Below are 18303 nucleotides of genomic sequence, written 5' to 3'. Positions count from 1 at the left end.
AAGACTCTCATAAGCACTATTGCTTGGACTCCAATCCACTGAAGATTTAATTTGCATAATAATTTTCTCATGTTTTGCTACTTTCCTCTGACATAATCACAGATACATAGTAATGTTCATGATTCATGGACAACTCCACTTTTGAACATACATCAAGTGCTTGTACTGTCATGGTTGCAAGGCAATCTCAACCTTCAAAGATAGGGCAGCCAAAGAGGGGAGCATGTCAGGATGTGTGAAACCACTTCGAGGACTGGCCCTCAAGGAGGATGGCTGAATGTCTCATGATGTCCCTGCCCGAATTTGAGTTGAATGCCTGTTGATGAAAATATCCAAGGGTGCCAATATGGTGGGTGGGGCTCAGTGGCAAGAGTATTTGGAAAGGGCAAGATTTTTGTCCGGAGGGTGGGTGGCTTGTGCATCCAAGAACTCCAGTCTGTCAGAAGCAGAACCCCAGCCAGTAGGGAAGAAGATGATGAGTGGTCCCCTGAACCTAAGGAAAGAGGCCTGGCTAGAGCTACATGTCCATTGAAATGAATTTGTCTAAGATCATGAAACTCTAGTACTTGACCTGCTGCTTATTATTGTCTCAAGCTCCTGAGGTAGAGTGGCAAAGGGAACATGCTTTATTTCTAACTAAGACTTTGACCCCATATTCTTATCTGGTATCATCCCTGAGGCACTGGGTTAGAACAAATAAAAACAGTAATGACCTCATTTTCGTCCCCCAATCCAAGACCTAAAGTCAGGTCTCTTAGGCCTCTTACCCATGGACCTATCTATGGCTTTACTCTCACCACTCTGATAATGAGGATAATGAGGATGCACACAAAAAGGATTCACACAAAAAGAAGAACCCAGGAGAAAGAGAACACTGGCCATGTTCACACCATTGGCATCTCCTCCCAGCTGTAGCTTAATTGCCTGGGTCTGAGATCTAACTTTGTCCTGAGACCCCATGACTTCAGAACTCTTTCTGTTGGAAGTGGCAGAGAGATGAGAAGATCAGAGAAGCCATCTGAAGAAGAGAGGAAGCACTGAGTTACTTCTAGAAGTCACAGGGTATCATTAATGTTATGTGAGAGCAGAGACTCATGTGAGTAGGATGTGGTTCAGAGTAGGGCATTCATCCCCTTGGAATTAATGGGATGTGGAGGACTGATGGCTGAGAGAATGCGGCTAATGTTAAAGGCTTGTGAGGGGGGACCCAGAAATCTCATCTCATTCGTACAAGCCATCAGTTTACACGACTGATTCCAAACAAATTCTAAACATGCCTATTGGTTGGTATGGGGCTTCTAATTTATTGCCTGGCTTGATTAAGGCTGAGTTGGGGTCAGAACGGGTTTGGGGCTGTCATGGAAAATGTTCAGGTCTTACAGAATGTGAGGCTGGGGCAAGAAGGAGAGATAAGTAGTCCCCGTAAGATGCTGTGATCTCAGTCTTTCCCCAGGAGGAAGATTGACATTAGTTCTCTTCAGCTTTCCTGCTCAGGCAGGATTGGAAAAATAAACACTGATCTGTAGCTATTTTGCAATGACATCTCTGATATACCTGGGAGGGGATCCTGTTCTCATACAACAGCAAGAAACTCTCAGCTGAACTGCTCACTGCAGACCCAGCCATGCCTTTGGCTAGCTGTCACCCAGTTATTCTGATACATTATCTGAACATGTTGGTTTCTTGGCTATATTCATTGCATTTAATACATTTACAATATGTAACAATCCGTTTGACACTGACCTTAATAATTAGGAGGGATGTCAAGACCAATTGAAAGGATGCCACACCAAATCAGAATGGACACCACCGCCAATCAAAGCGGAAGCTGACCATAGCAATTGATGTGCCACAACAGTGCAGACCAGCTGAGGAGCAGCCCAGTTCTGATGAGTGCTTGGAATAATTAATTCCAATAGGAGCCTTCCACTAGTGAGAATTTCAGGAAGTATGATGGGCTTGTTGAGTTTGTGGTTCTTTAAATCCTTGCAAGAGCTGCCTTGAGGCAAAGCTGGTCTTCTTAGCACATTGCATGGCATATGCAGTAAAACATCTTCATGAGGGTAAGGCGGCAGCCAGAGCTTGGCCATTAGCCACCACTCTTCTGCTGAGAACCTTAAAGTAAATGTGTGTGGGGGGTGGAGGCAAAAAGATACATGCCAAGATTTACTTTGAATTCCCTCGAGATAGTTTGGAGGCCGATATGCATACTCACGCACGTGTGCCGATGCTCACATGTGTGCGCTCACACAGCACTCCGTGCCGGTTAGTGCTATAGGGGTTCAAGGGAGCTGGGCCCAGGCAGAGGCAGCAGCTGGCAAAGGCATTGTTCATTGTACTGTGAGTGACATGAAATCCACCGTTTGACAGCCAGCCCACATAGCTGTGGTGATGTGAAAGGCTCACTTTAGATCACGCATTCCATTGCTCTGCATGGATTAATATGGCTTTGAAAGGGCTTTTCTTTCTTTCTTTCAAATTTAATATGAGAGTATATGAGGAAGAACATGGTAGCAATTAGCTGCTGCCATGAATTTTATGAGCAGTTTGCTAGAAACCACATTAATGACTCCATGGGTAGTGCTGAGATCAGTTTTGCTATGTTATTTTTTCTCTCCCCCCCTACCCCTTTTTCCCTCTTAAAAAGGCCAGTTCCAAGCTCCAGGATGGTATCAAGTGGGTGGCCCCAATGGCCAAGATTCTCTTTTTCAAGACAGGTAGCCCATCTCTGCCTTGGATCCTACACAGAGCCTGCTAGGTGGTTCCAGCCTTGTTTTGGGGCCTGGAACAGCTGTACTGATAGGAAATAGTCTGGCCTTGGTTCTGACAGGTCTCCAGAAAGACATCCCTGTAAGAAGTGTCCACAGTGAGGTTGCTACTAAAGAGAAATTTAGAGATCCTCAATTTTAACAAAGGGAACTAGACTAAAATGTGGGCAACAGCTACGGGGGAAAAAAGGCAAGTGAATAGTCTTTATAAATTCTCAGGAGGCATGGATGGAGACGGTTTAAAGATATTGTTACATGAAGCCAAGGGAAAGATTTGGTATTGGATAAAGGGACTAGATGTAAGAAGCCAACCTCCCTGCACAGCTTCTTGGGCATGTGTGATGGAGCCAACTGAAGTCTGTGTTCAAAAGCGACTTTGAGTTTTAGATCTGGAATCTTGAAAGAAACAAAAATAAATTTGTTACCAAGTCACAGACCTTGATCACCTCTTGAGAGGAGGACCTGTAAGCACAAAACAAGTTAGGTACCGTCCCAAGCACAAGAGGCAATCAGCTGGCAGGAGAGGTAAACAAAACAAGACAAAAAAAAAAAAAAAAAAAAAAACAAGCCAAAAAATACCTCGGTCTGTTTGAGGAAAAATAGATACGAGGGTGGTGAAAATACAGCTCTTATTTCTGATGCTTTTCTAGGACATGAAATGTTAGCAACAGAGAACTCTGGAAGAAGGAGAGATGAGCTGGTAAACTGAGGCTCCCTCTGTGTTAAGAAGACAGGCCACCTGGGGAGGAGAGAGGTAGTGATAGCTGCCTCCTGAGAACAAGCACCTGCATCTCCCTCTCTGTGAGCCTAACTGAAAGTTGTGGCTTCATGTCCAGGAAAATTTCAGGCCTTTGACTCAAGCAGAGATTCAGGTTGACCATAAATGAAGGGCCTAGGATGAATGATAAAATGTTACCTCGGTAGCACACTTTCCCCCCTAAGATATACAAAATGACCATGGTCTGTTAATGTTGCTTAATTTCAAATGCTTTCATGAAAAGCCATCTTTCTGACTGATAAGTAGAAAATTCACGATAAGAAATCTATAGGAGCTTGAATCTTTAGTGCGAGGCACATCTGATTCTTGGCAGTTTGTTTGGATGGTGGAAACGATACCACCAAATACTGTTTGGTAGAAACAATTCAGTGGCCTGTTTCCTGACATTTCCTGATGAAAAAAACACCGTATTTTAAGTTCAGACGTAAATATTTCAATAATAGAGAACTAGACTGTTAGTCAACTTGGCTCACTGAAAACATTCCCCATTTGAAGGTTTTTTGTTTTTTGTTTTTTTGTTTGTTTGTTTTTTTGATCTGGGTTTAGCTTTTTTAGAGTGGGTCATCTTAGAAAACTTTTGATGCCTCAGCTAAATATTGTCAGATTTGAAAAACGCTCTATAACACACACGTGTGAGAGTTAGAAGAGCACACTGCTGGTTGAAAATGTAGCCTGTGTGATGGAAATGTAAATGTAATTTAAAATGTGATCAGTGACGACATGACCCTCTGCCTCCTCTCAAATGAGCGAAATCAAACACCAGGTTAGCGCTAACAGAAAAAATAACCGGCGCTGGGTGCATGAGCTCAGCTCTCATTTCATTGTTTTTTAAACCATGCATGTATGTTATACAAACTCTTCTTGATGCCTTTCACAACAACAAAAAAGTGTAACAAATTAACTTGGAACTCTGAGCTAAACTGCCCTCCTACACACACACACACACACACACACACACACTCTTAGTATCAGTCAAATCCTCATACGATTTCTAGTTTGGGCCTTGACCATCTGAGTGACACGATGAGTCGTGAAATTAAGCACTGGAAATCGGCAGGGATGGGGGAAGGCTGAGGCCATTGGTGGCGTCACTTAACCTGGTGAAGACGAGGACCAGTTGGTTTAATAACGGTCTCCCAATTTATGGAGGGTTATTAGGCAGAAGATGGTGTCCAGCTGTTTTTCATTTCTAGTGAAGACAGAAAAAAACAAAAACAAAACCAAAAAAACCCAGAGGCTGGGATTGCATCAGGAGAGAGAAGAAGCAGGACCTGGTGGAAGGGTTAGGAGACACTGGAATGAACCACCAAGGAAAATTCTAAAATCCCCATCTTTGGAATTCTGCAACTACTGATGTGTGTGGACCAGCTCGGTGGAAGGGGTCAGTTATCTGGCTGCTAGCAGCGGAGGGTGTCCTCGGGCCAAGTCCCCTGGTCCGTGGCTCCCAGTGGCATGAGCGGCCTGCGGCCGAGAGCCCGGTGCAAGGAGCCAGGAGCCTGGGCCTCGTGGCCAAGCCGCTTGTCTGCGTGCTCGGGTAAGCTGACACTTCACGTTCCTTTCCACTCAAATGGCTCCAGAGTTGTTTAGGATCCTTCTGACTGCCAACTGCCACCTTGAAATAGGGCGAATACTTGAAACCAATCCTCCAGGACATGCAGGCCGGGGGAGCATCTGCAGCCCTGGGTATACGTGGTCACGGGGTACCTCATGGAGGTGATGGAAAATATTAAGCACAGGGGGAAGCCCCTCGGAAAAGAGATGTGGGAAGCAGGAAGATCTGGGTATTAGACTTATCACCCCTCTTTCTCTTTTTAAAACATTTTTTGACACAGAAGCTAAATTTTCTTAATGACCAGATTTCTCTCTCTCCCTCCCTCCCCCCTTCCCCTCTCTCGCTCTCATTTTTCCTCCTCCTCCTCTATCTCTCTCTCTTTCAAGCTTTCTTTACTTAAAAACAAAATATTTAAAGTATGACAATTAAGTCTCATGGATGCTGAGAGGCAAACCCAGAGAATTTGAAGAAGGCAATTTGATTTTTTTTGTCGTTGTTAAAAAAAATAAAAGCCTAGAGCTTTGCTTCACTTAGAAAGGATACTCTTACTTGTGTCTGTTTTAAATATATTTTTTAAGGTGATGAAACATCCTAGGGAACAGAGCTGTATGTGAAGAGATTTGTGTGGAAAGGAGGATTTTAAAAACTCTTTTTTTTTTTTTTTCATCTTCCCAAAGCAGCCCAACCTCATACTTCAAAGAGCTGAGCAGAACTTCTACCTAAGGGAGGCCTCGCCTCCCCCAGCGGGCTCGGTTTCCATACCATGGTTTTTCTGGAAATGTCCTCTTTCCATACGCTACCTCTGAGTCACGCCTCATTGAGAGTGATGATTATGATCTACTCTGGACGTTCAGATGCTGCTGAGAATCGGGAGGATATTTTCAGCCCTGGAATTTGGGCTCTGCCACATGTTTGGATTAACAACCAGTTAAACCTTGCAAAGGCAATATTTTTCTATGCAGTTAGTTTTTATACCAAACAAGGTTTGTAGTAATTGGATGCCCTACTTGAGCAAAACTGTTTACCAGAAAATAAATCACTCCTGGCATTAAGAAAACACAAGGCCAGGGATTCGCCAGCACAGCATCATCCCGTTCATTTCTCATAAACCTAGCCCCAAACATGTGCATTCTCATCTATGATGACTTATGCTTTGAATTGTGGTCTCTTTATTTCCATGCCCATTATAATGCTTACCTAAACATTTCCCTCTGTTTAGCTGCAGTGCTTCTGGTAATGACTTCTATTTGGCTGCTGGGAAGCATTTGCCAGCTTTTAGCAAGCCCTATGGAAGAGAGAGAGAGGGAGATCGAAAGAGAGAAGGCAGGGAAGTAGGGAGGGCAGAAGAAAAGAGACATATTTTTTTCCTAATTGGCCACAGAATTACGGGGAACTAAAACTTGAAGCAACGTCAGGATCATCTCAGTTAGCTCTGTAATTTGTGGATGGACAGTGCGGGAGCGTGCTGACCTTAGGTACCATAGGATGCAGAAAGGTAGGATGTGGACTCAGGTCCTCTGATTGCTGTTGACCTTTGCCCTGTCCTGATGTTCCTTCTGTCCTCCAGTAGTCTTCTTTTTCTCCGGACATCTCGGATGCCTAAAGATGAGGTTACAAAAGCAGGATGATAGGCCAGGTTCTCTTGGGAAGAGAGTGGAACCAGGCTAAAGTTAGAGGGTTTCCACCATGGCAGCCAAGAGAGTCAGCGAGTTCCAGGGAGCAGGACCACATGCTGCTGATACGTAGCTGTGCCTCCTACGAATGGTCCTGCCAAATTGCTGGCAGTCATTGAACACCAGTCAAAGCTGTGTTAGAAGAAGCTAGTAGGAATGCAAATGTCAGGACAAGACAGGAAAATGATCAAAACATATGAGGTTTTCAGCCTTTGAGAAATTTGTTGAAATTCCTATAGAAAATGGAAGAACAGCCTCCCCTTGAGTAATGATTTATTTATTCTACTGACCTCAATCAGAACTGGTAGCTCTAATCATTTGAAATGAATCTAATTGGCTTTCCACCAAGAGGATGATCCAATCCAAGTCAATTATGCTCCTAAACCATAAGTGCTCTAAAAGGGGAAAAGGACCCCAAAAGTAATCCAAAAGATTTAGAATCTTTATTGTAGTTTGACTTTGGCACATTGGAATATTTTGGGAGCATTTGCCTGCTAATGTGTATGTATTTTTGACAATAGGGGCAAACTCGTGGTTTTCGTGAATCCAAAAATGAGTTGTTGAGCATGAGAAGACTTAGTCATTAATGAAGTAAACACATTTTTTTCTTCCAACTAGACTTTTTCCTTCACTTTAACTGGGTACTGTCATTTGCAGAGAGACTGGGGTCATGAACGTAGCTTCGAGGGAATTCCCCCGGCTTGCTTATTTCAGTGATAGTCGTTCACATGGAACCACACTGCACTTGGATTCTAGTGTTGAAACCACTTCTTTAGGCTCTATTTGCATAGGCTCAAAATATCTTGAGAGCTGGGACAAAATTATTGAACCAGCCACATTATCTAACATTTTTCTCTGCAAATACTCAGTAATAAATATACGTTGGAGGAATGAATGAAGGTCAGAATGAATCATTTGACCATAGAATAGACAGATATTCCCACTCACTTAATCATGCAGCAGTGACTGTTGGGTCTCTGCTGTGTGCACTGCAGTGTGAAAGGCACAGCGCGAGACATGCAGAGGTGGCAACTATAGCAGATGGCTCCTGCCCTCAAGTAGCTTACACTCTGCATGGGGCAGAGCCGCAATCTGCAGCCTTTTCCTCTCGGTGACATCATGGAACAAGTCAGCTGTGGGATGACCGTCCTCTCCAAGGGTCCCCAACTACCGTAGAGGCCAGAGTTCCCACCTTTTCTCCCTGTAAGCCTTAACTTCCCCTCCTCTCTCTCTCTTCCACCTACGTCCTATATCAAAGCACACAGCAGAAGGACCAGTGCTGATGGTGTGACACTCCATCTACTTGATTGTTTCTGAATATTATTAGGGGGAAAGCATATGAAATTGTAGGTATTATAGGTCAGAATGACCAGCTATCAACAATTTAATATAGTGCAATCAAAATTTGGCATATTTGTATAAAGTGGATAATCCATAAGGTCTTGGGAGCTCAGATTTTAGATTTTTAGATTTTTCTAAAAAGTCCTTCCTCTAGGACTCCCTCTCAGCCAGACAGGCCCAGTGTCAGAGTTTGATAGTTTGGGGTTGACTGTGCTTCTGGGAGGTGAGAGTTGATGAGGTTTTGTTAAATCCAGCTGAGGTACCTGAAATGGAGGGATACTTTTGGTATAAAAAGTACTTCAGAAACACCCTTTGTTTGCCAAACAATCTGATTTGGATAAATACAGCGTAAAAATTTCAAAGTCAATACAACTATATGAAAAGATCTAATGGCTCAACATGATGTGAGTTGGTAAGGCCCTGTTTTTACTGTGATCTCTCCTGTTTAAACCCAGGCTCCCTCCTGCTGGCTTGAAAACCTACTGACCAATTTCATTTGGACTGAAAAACATTCAGTTAAATAAAAGTACTTAGGTAGTAGATAACCATGATATTAAGCCTCCAAAATGAAGAGGAAGAAGAAGAAGAGCAGGAGGGGGTGGGAGAGAAAGGAAGGGGAAGGGGAGGAGGAAGTAAATGTCTACCACCACAATATAGAACTGCTTTTATTATTTCAGTGAAGATGCTTCAGGACTTTTTTTTTTTTTTCCAAATAGGTAATACTTTGAAATACAAATATTCTTGGGAAGTTGAGGGGAAACTATTAATCACTCATAATTTACTGGGAGCTACTTTAAATCAAATGTTTTCAGAACCGGAAGTGACTTCAGAAGTATTTTAAACCAGTTCTCAACGAAGGGTGATTTTACCCCCGGAGACATCTGGTAATGTCTGGAGACATGTTTGGTTGTCACAGCTTATGGGTGCTCCTGGAATCCAGTGGGTAGAGGCCAGGGATTCTGCTAAACATCCCACAGTGTGTAGGACCATCCCCTCCATAAAGAATAATCTCAATAGTATGATTTGGTGAGAAAACTTATTTTCAACCAATACCCTCACTTTTGGAGTCAGATGCCCAGAGCTTGAAGATGATTGACAAAGTCACTCAGCCAACTGGTGGCAGGAGAGGGTGCTCCTCTGCTTCCTATCCAGGAGCACTGGACAAGAGTCTTTTCACTGCCCTGGAATGAAAGACTTTTCTCCCAATACCTTGTTGAGACCAGCAGTGTGACTTGAGAAAATGCAAATTTTGATAGCTAACAGGGGATTCAGGGAAACAGGAGGGGATCATTCTCATACAGAGCTCTGGGAAGAAAGGCAGATACAAGCAGTAGGTGGCAAGAGTCTGCAAGAAGGAGAAATGAAATAGCCAGAGAGCTTCATGGTGGTGATGGAAACCAATCCTAGAGGAGGCACAAAAGGCGCAGTGGGGATATACCTCCCCAAACGTTGCTTGCTTAGCAATTTAGTAGGAATATTTTTAGGGTGACTAAGTTGTCCCAATTTGCCTGGGACTGATTTTAAGATGGAAAATCCTAAGTTCTGGGAACCCTCTCAGTTCTGGGCAAACCAGGTACGTTGGTCACTCTAGTTCCCATTCCTTTACGTGAACAGACTTGATAACAAGTTTTCCAGCCAAACTGCATAGTAGTTTGGTGAATTGGATGAATTTGGTGAAGAACACATGAGACCTCTTCCACACATTTTTGCAGCTTCCAGTGAATATATGATTATTTCAAAAAATGTTTTAAATAGTTTATTGAATATGATCTGAATGAATAATAATCTACTCTCAACTGAGACACCAGGGCCCTTTTACAGGGCCTGATGGGACACCCAGAGGAGAAAGTCATAGGATGTCATGCCCACTGTGGGCAACAACATCATAGGTACTGAGGCTGTCATCTGGTCATGTACAAATGGTGTACATTTAGGCGTGGTCAGAGGGTTACTTAATCCTGAAGTAGTCCAGATCTTCTTGTGCTGGTAAATAATGAAGCTTGGGCTATAAGCAAAGTGGGATGGTTTATATAAGAAAAAAAATTATAGGAGAAACTTCCATTGAGACAGTTGTTCATTCATCTAGTCACTTATTCCAGTACCAAACACTCTGCTAAGTGATGAAGAATAAGAGTTGGGTGGGAACACTTTTTGTCCCTTGAAAGGTTTTTAGTTTGGGACTGAAAGAAGGGTGCTGAGCAAAAATGCCCCCATTCTAACTTGAACAATGTAAAACATACTTCTTTCATAAAAGGGAAAAGGGAATACTCATTGAATACCTTCTATATTCATGTTATTGTGTTCAAGTTAGATAGCTCAGTTTCTCCTGGCAGATGAAACTAGACCTTACAGAGAAACCTGGGATTTTTAGTGTTTGGACATCTGTAAAAGAATGTTTTAATGTAATGGAATTTCCATTTTTTAAGGGGAACATCCACAAGTTCCTCTTACGGACCTGGGAGCCTGAGCCTTGGATGGAAGTGTTTGACCAGAAGACTTCTCAATTCATTCGAAATTTCTTATCTTTTTGGGTTAAATCATGGGGAAATTTTATCTAATTTTTTACTGGGGATCAAGGGCATATGACTCTTCCACATGACCAGGGAAGGCCAACCCCTATTCTACAGGGTTTCATGTAAGCCTTGTTCCTGACTCTTAAAAGTATCCTCAGCTATTTTCCTGAGGCCTGTGATCAGTTTCTCAGAGTTACAGGCCTTCATCTTACTGTTACAGGTCATTCTTCCTGAGACCAGAAACTCTTGAAATGAATTCTTTTTAAGCTGCAAATGAATGCTACTATATATTTTGCCAAAAGCAGAAGAAAAGTACAGCGGACACTGGGTTATAGCAAGTGGGTCAGGAGAGAAAGGAAACAGATGGGAATGGGAGAAGGAGGAAGGAAAGCATAAATGTGCCAAAGCAGAAACTAGAAGTCATGGAGGAAAACCTTGGCCTCTTCTTTTCATTGAGAATTTCTCATGGTCAGGAAGTCAGTGCTGCCATCTTGTTTTTAGGTGCTTCCCTCTTTGTCTTTAGTCTTTAGCACAAAACTGGAAGAATCACTGGGGGAAGCTTAAAACAAAAATAAAGAACAACCTACCCCCAAGCCCCCCTTCCAGAGATTCTGATACAATGGGTCCTGGACAGGACTCAAGCATCTATATATCCCTGAAGCCTCCAGGCCCCAGCCCCCAGAAGAGAGCCATATTGAGAACCACTGTTTAGCATCAACCTCTAAGTTTTACAGGTGGAGAAATCAAGTCCCAGAGACGTTAGATAACTGACAGATGTTCACACGGTTGGACACAGAGGTGCATCCAGCCCTCAAGTCTCCTTCCTGCTCCCCATGTAATAGCTTCCCAATACTGCATTTCAAATGCCTCACAAATGAAGTATAAGACCAGGCATGCTATAGATGGTAGAGAAGTGTCACTTCTTTCCCTCATGGACTTCTTTAAAAAAAATACCTAACATGGTACCTGGCACAAAGCAGCACTTAATAAATATTTGCTGAGTGAAGGAACAAGGCACATGTTTAGTTTTCTCCCCCACGCCCACCAGAAGCAGTACAATAATGTGTTCTCAGGCACTAAAGTGAAATGGAATGTCTTTCACATTCAGTCCCTTTCTTCGGGTGCGTACCTTTTGGTGACTCAGTCTATGAGCCTGTGATTGAGTGGATCATAGAATTCAAGGGGATTTCCATTAAAGTAATGAAGTAGCAGTTGGCTTTTCAGCTTCGAATTCTTTCCCTTGTTAAAGAAAGTGAAACATTATCTTGAGTAGGGTCGGCTATTTAAATCCCGCTGAATGGATTTTCAATAGAAGTGATTGAAAAAAAACATTTTTAATTTTTTGGAGGAATTTGTTCCATTCTGTCTTGTGTTTCATTATAAACAGTTTTTTTTAGCAGAAATTATTCTTCATGCCATAAATGTGTGGTGAATGCCTCCCAACCATATTTCCACACAGACCGCAAGTCTTTGCCAATTTTTTTATATGTAGAGCCCCCACTGATGATGGCTCAGAACTGAAACCCGATCTAATGCTACTAAACTCCTGGATTGAGAAGGGTCTTAAAATCAACTTTAGTGGTTTAGACAGAAATTAACCCAGAGCCTCTGGTTTCTCTCTTTTACTAGGATTGTTGATGATGCAAGACAAAGCCTACTTCATGTTGGATGGTAAGCCTTTGAGGGCAGGGATCAATTCTGTTTTCCTCACTTTGATATTCTTCACACACAGTCAGTACTCTAAACCATGCATTCTCAATGCAGGTGACAGTGCCCCCCAGGGGTGAACTGACTCTTGGGGGAGGGGCATGATAAAAACCTGAGAACTGGTTTACTGCCCTTCAAAGGGCCACAGTCCATAAGTGGATATACAGTATATCTGTGGCATTAAATTTTCATGGGGAGATGGGGTGAAAAATATCTAAAATGCTCTTGAGGAGAGTCATAATTTTTAAAAAGGTTATTTACTGACTGCCTGAATGTTAATGTATGGCTGGAGATAGTGTTTCATGGCTCCATTTTCTAGAGCTGGACAGGCAACCTGAGCAAACACTCTTGTACTTGGAGACCTAGCCAACTGCCATAACATTTTGACTTCAGTTTGAACTGTTCTTTACACATCCCACTGTCATTGTGATTTGAGATTCTAAGTGGAGCCACAGGCCCCAGGGAGGCCTCTCTGGGCCTTCACCTATTTGAGTGTGAAAATGGGAGAATTTCATCAGGGAATAACTCAAAGGTAATGAAGCTGGTACCATGAGAGTAGCAGTGGCAAGGAGCAAGGCAAAGCAATTTCATGAGGAATGACCTACAAACTCTCTCATACAGAGCATTCGATCAGCACAAACTCTCTTATGGATTAGCTATGGCTCTGCCACTTAGGAGTTTTTTTAAAGACATGAATCTCAATTTCCTCGTTTCTGAAATGGGGACAATAGTAGATGTCATCACCACATCCTAGTGCCCTGGTTAGTATCCAATGGGATCACACACACAAACTATAAGTTGTTAATTTCAGTGTATTATTATTATCCTGGTGACTGAAATACTATTTCCCAATGGACTCTCTGTGCAGAAGCGAGCAAGGATTTGAAGGAATAAGATCATTCCATGCCAGGGGCAAGTTGCAGGCCCTGGAAGATTTCAAGTGACATCCCACATGCCCCTATTTGTATGCAAAGGGAGCTCGAAAGTGAGGCCTCACGTGGAGCAGTTAGTTTCGAGAAACAAATTTGTACAATCAAAGGGGGGCACAAGGAGGACAGCTAACAGGCTCTGCATGAAAGGAAACTATTTAAAACTATAACTAAATGTTAATTATCCCCAGTACAAGTGTACAGGAGGTCCAACCACCTTAGGATGGTTGCCTTGAAAATATTCTCAGTTCCGGATCTTGACCCCCATCTCTGTCCTTGGGTCTCAGTCTTTTTGCAAGAGCACCTCCTTCTTTCTGCTTTTATTGTGTAAATCTGTTTTGGGAAGTGCCTTTCTCCATAGTAGTTTCTCTAACCATAGGATCCATCCCTTACCCAACAGGAGTTCTCCCCTAAATTGGAATCGTTCCATCTGGAATAATCTGCCATCTTGGGAAGTTACTGGAGAGAGTATAAGATGACAGGGTATTCCATGGAAACCTTTTTTTTAATAATAATAAATTTATTTTTTATTTGTGTTCAATTTGCCAACATACAGAACAACACCCAGTGCTCATCCCGTCAAGTGCCCTCCTCAGTGCCCGTCACCCATTCACCCCCACCCCCCACCCACCTCCCCTTCCACCACCCCTAGTTCGTTTCCCAGAGTTAGGAATGTTCATGTTCTGTCTCCCTTTCTGATATTTCCCACCCATTTCTTCTCCCTTCCCTTCTATTCCTTTTCACTATTATTCATATTCCCCAAATGAATGAGAACATATAATGTTTGTCCTTCTCTGATTGACTCATTTCACTCAGCATAATACCCTCCAGTTCCATCCATGTTGAAGCAAATGGTGGGTATTTGTCATTTCTAATAGCTGAGTAATATTCCATTGTATACATAAACCACATCTTCTTTATCCATTCATCTTTCCATGGACACCGAGGCTCCTTCCACAGTTTGGCTACTGTGGACATTGCTGCTAGAAACATCGGGGTACAGGTGTCCCGGCGTTTCATTGCATCTGCATCTTTGGGGTAAATCCCCAGCAGTGCAATTGCTGGGTCGTAGGGCAGGTCTATTTTTAACTCTTTAAGGAACCTCCACACAGTTTTCCAGAGTGGCTGCACCAGTTCACATTCCCACCAACAGTGTAAGAGGGTTCCCTTTTCTTCCATGGAAACCTTTGACATTCCAAGACCTTCAGACTAATCCACTGGGAATGTGGACACGATAATTCTGGTCCCCAGGTAAGGGCTAGTTAGACTTTCTTCTTTTTCCAGTTTTCTGGAGTATTATGGAAACAGATACACATATATGCACACACACACACAGAAATCTTCTGAAGACAAATTACTTTTCAGAAAAAACTCCAGTTTCAACCCATAAGGAAAGACAGAAACACTTTTTTAACCATACCATCGTTTGGTAGGTTGCTTCTCTCATAGTAGAGTTCATGTTTCAAGTATTAAAACAGAGTAGTATTGTTTGTTTGTTTTTTCATTCATCTCTGACTTTTAAAAGTAGCCTCAAACCTTTTGAGAATAAGAAATTTGAAGCACTGGAATTATCATTTGCAATAGTTTAATTAAATTCCTAGACAAATGCCATCCTCCTGCCCAATTCCTGTAGGGTATGGGATTAGTTTCATTCTTCCACTTAAGACTTATTTTCACTCTCTTCCAACATGCTTCCTCATGCTTATTTGTGCTTCAGTGCCTTTAACTATTCTGTTCCCCTGACTAGGAATGCCCTTGGAATGATTTTTTTTCATCTTTCAAGACCCACCTCAAGACTCACTCTCTCTGTGAAACTTTTCCTGTCCTCTTTGGCCTATGCTGTCCTCTTTCTCTGACCTTCTACTATGTTCCACAAAATTGAATAAATAATTGTTTTACATATTTTTTCCTCTGTTGCCAGTGTTCTATTTGCCAGTACACATACTAAGTACTTTATACATATTTATTGGTTGAGTGAAATTCCCCAGATGGCTAGAAGTGAGAGAACATTCTTTTTTTTTTTTTTTTTTTGCAAAACATTCTTGGGTAATGGATGAGAGCTGGTGTTTCCTCGGAGCAAGAGAATGATCATATGACTCTTTATTCTCACTAATTGTGCAACTTTGAGCAACTTACATAGCTTCTAGAAGTCTCAGCTAGGATATAAAATGGAGGTAATGGAACAGCCACTTTGTCTATTTTTTGGAAGAATCAAGAATAAGATACGAAAAGTGGCTAGCTCAGTGCCTGACATATAGCAGGTGCAATCAATAGTAACTGTCATTATTATTATTGTTGTAATTATGGTTATTCTCCATAGTACCCAGTACAGTTCTGCGCATGTTGATTGACTATTTAATCCTGAACAATGAGACCGTTCAATGTCCTTCATTGATCTGTTTCTGCATGATTTGTTCAGGGTGCAGGAAATCTGTTGAGGAAAACAAGTTGGAGGAGAAACAGGAGGATCTAGTAGGAGTGCCATATCTAAGCATTGTAGTCCAAGTCAGGTAGAAATGAAGACTTTCCCACTGAATTTCCTGGACTGGCATGAGGTGTGGCAACCATACCTTAGCTTAGACTATATGAGGAGCGTGATAAACCAAGACTTTGAATAGTGGCTTTTATGAAGCAGCTAAGATAAAAATCTTACCATTCAATTTTTTATTTACAACTTAGAAATTCTAGATTGGTTGACATTGGCTCCATACTTTAAACCAACTGATGGGAAGAAAAATCTGTTATTGATTTACTGGCTTTTTTTTTTTTCCTCTTTCCTCCGAGCACTGAGTAAAATTCTCTCCAAAACAAGTATTAGGGCCCTCACAGCCCTCAGGGACCTGAAGGGGTAAGTGTGGGATGGGAGGCATCTCATTGCTGGCTTCTAGGGTTGTGTCCCTCCTTCAAGCATTCCCTCTGGCAGACCACTCTTCTTCCCCATCCCCAGGGAAGCCCTTGCCCAGCAGAGGGTTCCCAAATCAGGAATCAGCAAACTTGGGCTGTCTTCCAAACAAGGCTCCCTCCACAGCCCCTCCCATGAGCTATCCCCATCTTAGTAGACTCCTTTCCTGAATGGTTTCCTACTTTTGCCATCCTGTCCCCAGAGGGAAGAGTCTAGGGCTGGGACATTCCCATCAAGTAGGTCAAGTTACAAGGAGAAAGAAAGGCTCTGATCCATCCATAGAGGCAGTCTCCTGCTCTGCGTTAGGGCTATGTCTGAAATCGGGCACCACAATATGAGTGCCAGACACCATGCTGGGTACTCAGCGCATGTCATTTAATTTATGTTTCATAACAAACATGGAGAGTGGAACTTACTATCTTGAATAAGACTTGGAGAGCCGAAGCAGCTCACCCAATATCATATGGCTAGTAAGTGGTGGAGCTGAACAAAGCTTTTCCATTGTGCTTTGATCTCTCATAGGACTGGCTTGTTGGGGCTTCCTGGCCTTGGTAAGGTTATACAGGTCACTACAGAGAATTGTGCTCAGATAAGTTAGTAAAAGAGAACAGCCTGGAAGATGGAGCCCTTTCCTTGCTCTACATTACCAGTCCTTCAAAAAGCTGGCCTCAGACCAGGCCAGGCTTCACTCCCACCATATCCTATTTGATAAGGAGTTGCAGAACCAGTAAGATGCAAGGGGAGGGGGAGGGGGACGTCTGGGTGCCTCAGTGGCTGAGCTCCTGCCTTTGGCTCAGGTCATGATCCTGGGGTCCTGGGGATTGAGTCCCACATCAGGCTCCCTGCAGGGAGCCTGCTTCTTCCTCTGCCTATGTCACTGCCTCTCTCTGTGTGTCTCTCACGAATAAATAAATAAAATCTTAAAAAAAAAAAAAAAGATGCAAGGGGAGGGACATAAACTTTGCCACTCCATGGGGAAAGGGGGAGTAAATGTGTGGTCATATTTAATCCACACTGGGTCTCCAGAACAATTTGTTCCCAGGGGGGCCTGGGGGCTCAGTTCCTTACTGTACTTCATTTTCATATTGTACTTTGTGCTTTGCAAAACATCTCAGGAAGTATTATTTCATTCAATTCTCTTTTGAGAATTGAGCAGCAGGAGAGATTCTTTTTAAGACTCAAGGCAGATTATGGCATACCTCTGCTGAAAACCCTCCAGTGGCTTCCATCCTACTCACAGTCAAAGTCAAAGGCCTTACAAGGTCCTGGCCCATCTAGTCCCACTTCCCTAGGACCTCAGGGTTCCTATACCCCCCATCCTCATCCCCTCCATAGTTCTGGCCTTGCTGTATTTGAATGTACAGACTCACCTTTGGCTCAGAACCTTTGCATTTGCCATCCCTCTACCTGGAATGCTCTTCCCCCAAATATGCTCTGGGGTTACTTCTTTACATCCTTTGGGTCGACGTCTCAACAGCAGCCTCTAAGAGATGCCCTTGCTGATCTCTCTCTGGCACTCCTCACTTCCCTTCATGATTTACTTTTTGCCAAGACACTTATCACCATCAGAAATTCTGTAGGTTTAGTTTATTCACTTATTTACCTGCTCCCCCGACCCCCGCCATGAAGCTCTAGAGAGAGAGACTTTTATCTGTTTTGTTTATGACTATACCACCCCCCATCTTGCCCTGGGTACTACAATAGTACCTGACCCTGACTCATGATCCATAAATATTTAAATTCAATATGAAATATTGAATGAGAGCATGAATTCTTATAGCAATGATATTTTTTAGTCAAAGTAAGTATTGTGTTATCAGTTTTACAGATGAAGAAACAAAAGCCCAGGAGTTTCCCTGGCTGGTCTAAGGTCATGCAGATGGTAGTAGAGCCATCTAGAACCCTGGGCCATGACCTGTAGGCAGTCAATTGCTGACTTCCCTTGTGGCTATTTCCATGCAGGGACATGAATGAGTCTAATATGAGTTCAGGACAGGGCTGATCCACAGTCACGCAGACTTTCACTATAGTGAGAAGAGGGTATCTCACTATTGTCATTTCCTGGACAGAGAAATATGCATCTCTGCCCGCTGGGTTCAGAGCGGTAGTAATTATGAGAGTCTGGAAGGAAGTGAGAAAA

The 18303-nt window shown here is 42.8% G+C and overlaps 1 protein-coding gene across 3 annotated transcripts in view; it reads left to right on the top strand.

Annotated features, from left to right (window-relative positions):
* Positions 1-18303, top strand: part of LOC144317435 (uncharacterized) — an 80237-nt gene that overhangs the window by 47436 nt on the left and 14498 nt on the right. The window lies entirely within an intron of this gene.

This window comes from Canis aureus, chromosome 7, assembly GCF_053574225.1.
Source record: "Canis aureus isolate CA01 chromosome 7, VMU_Caureus_v.1.0, whole genome shotgun sequence".
In the NCBI taxonomy this organism is placed as follows: Eukaryota; Metazoa; Chordata; class Mammalia; order Carnivora; family Canidae; genus Canis; species Canis aureus.
This window is presented reverse-complemented; position numbering and strand designations above follow the sequence as displayed.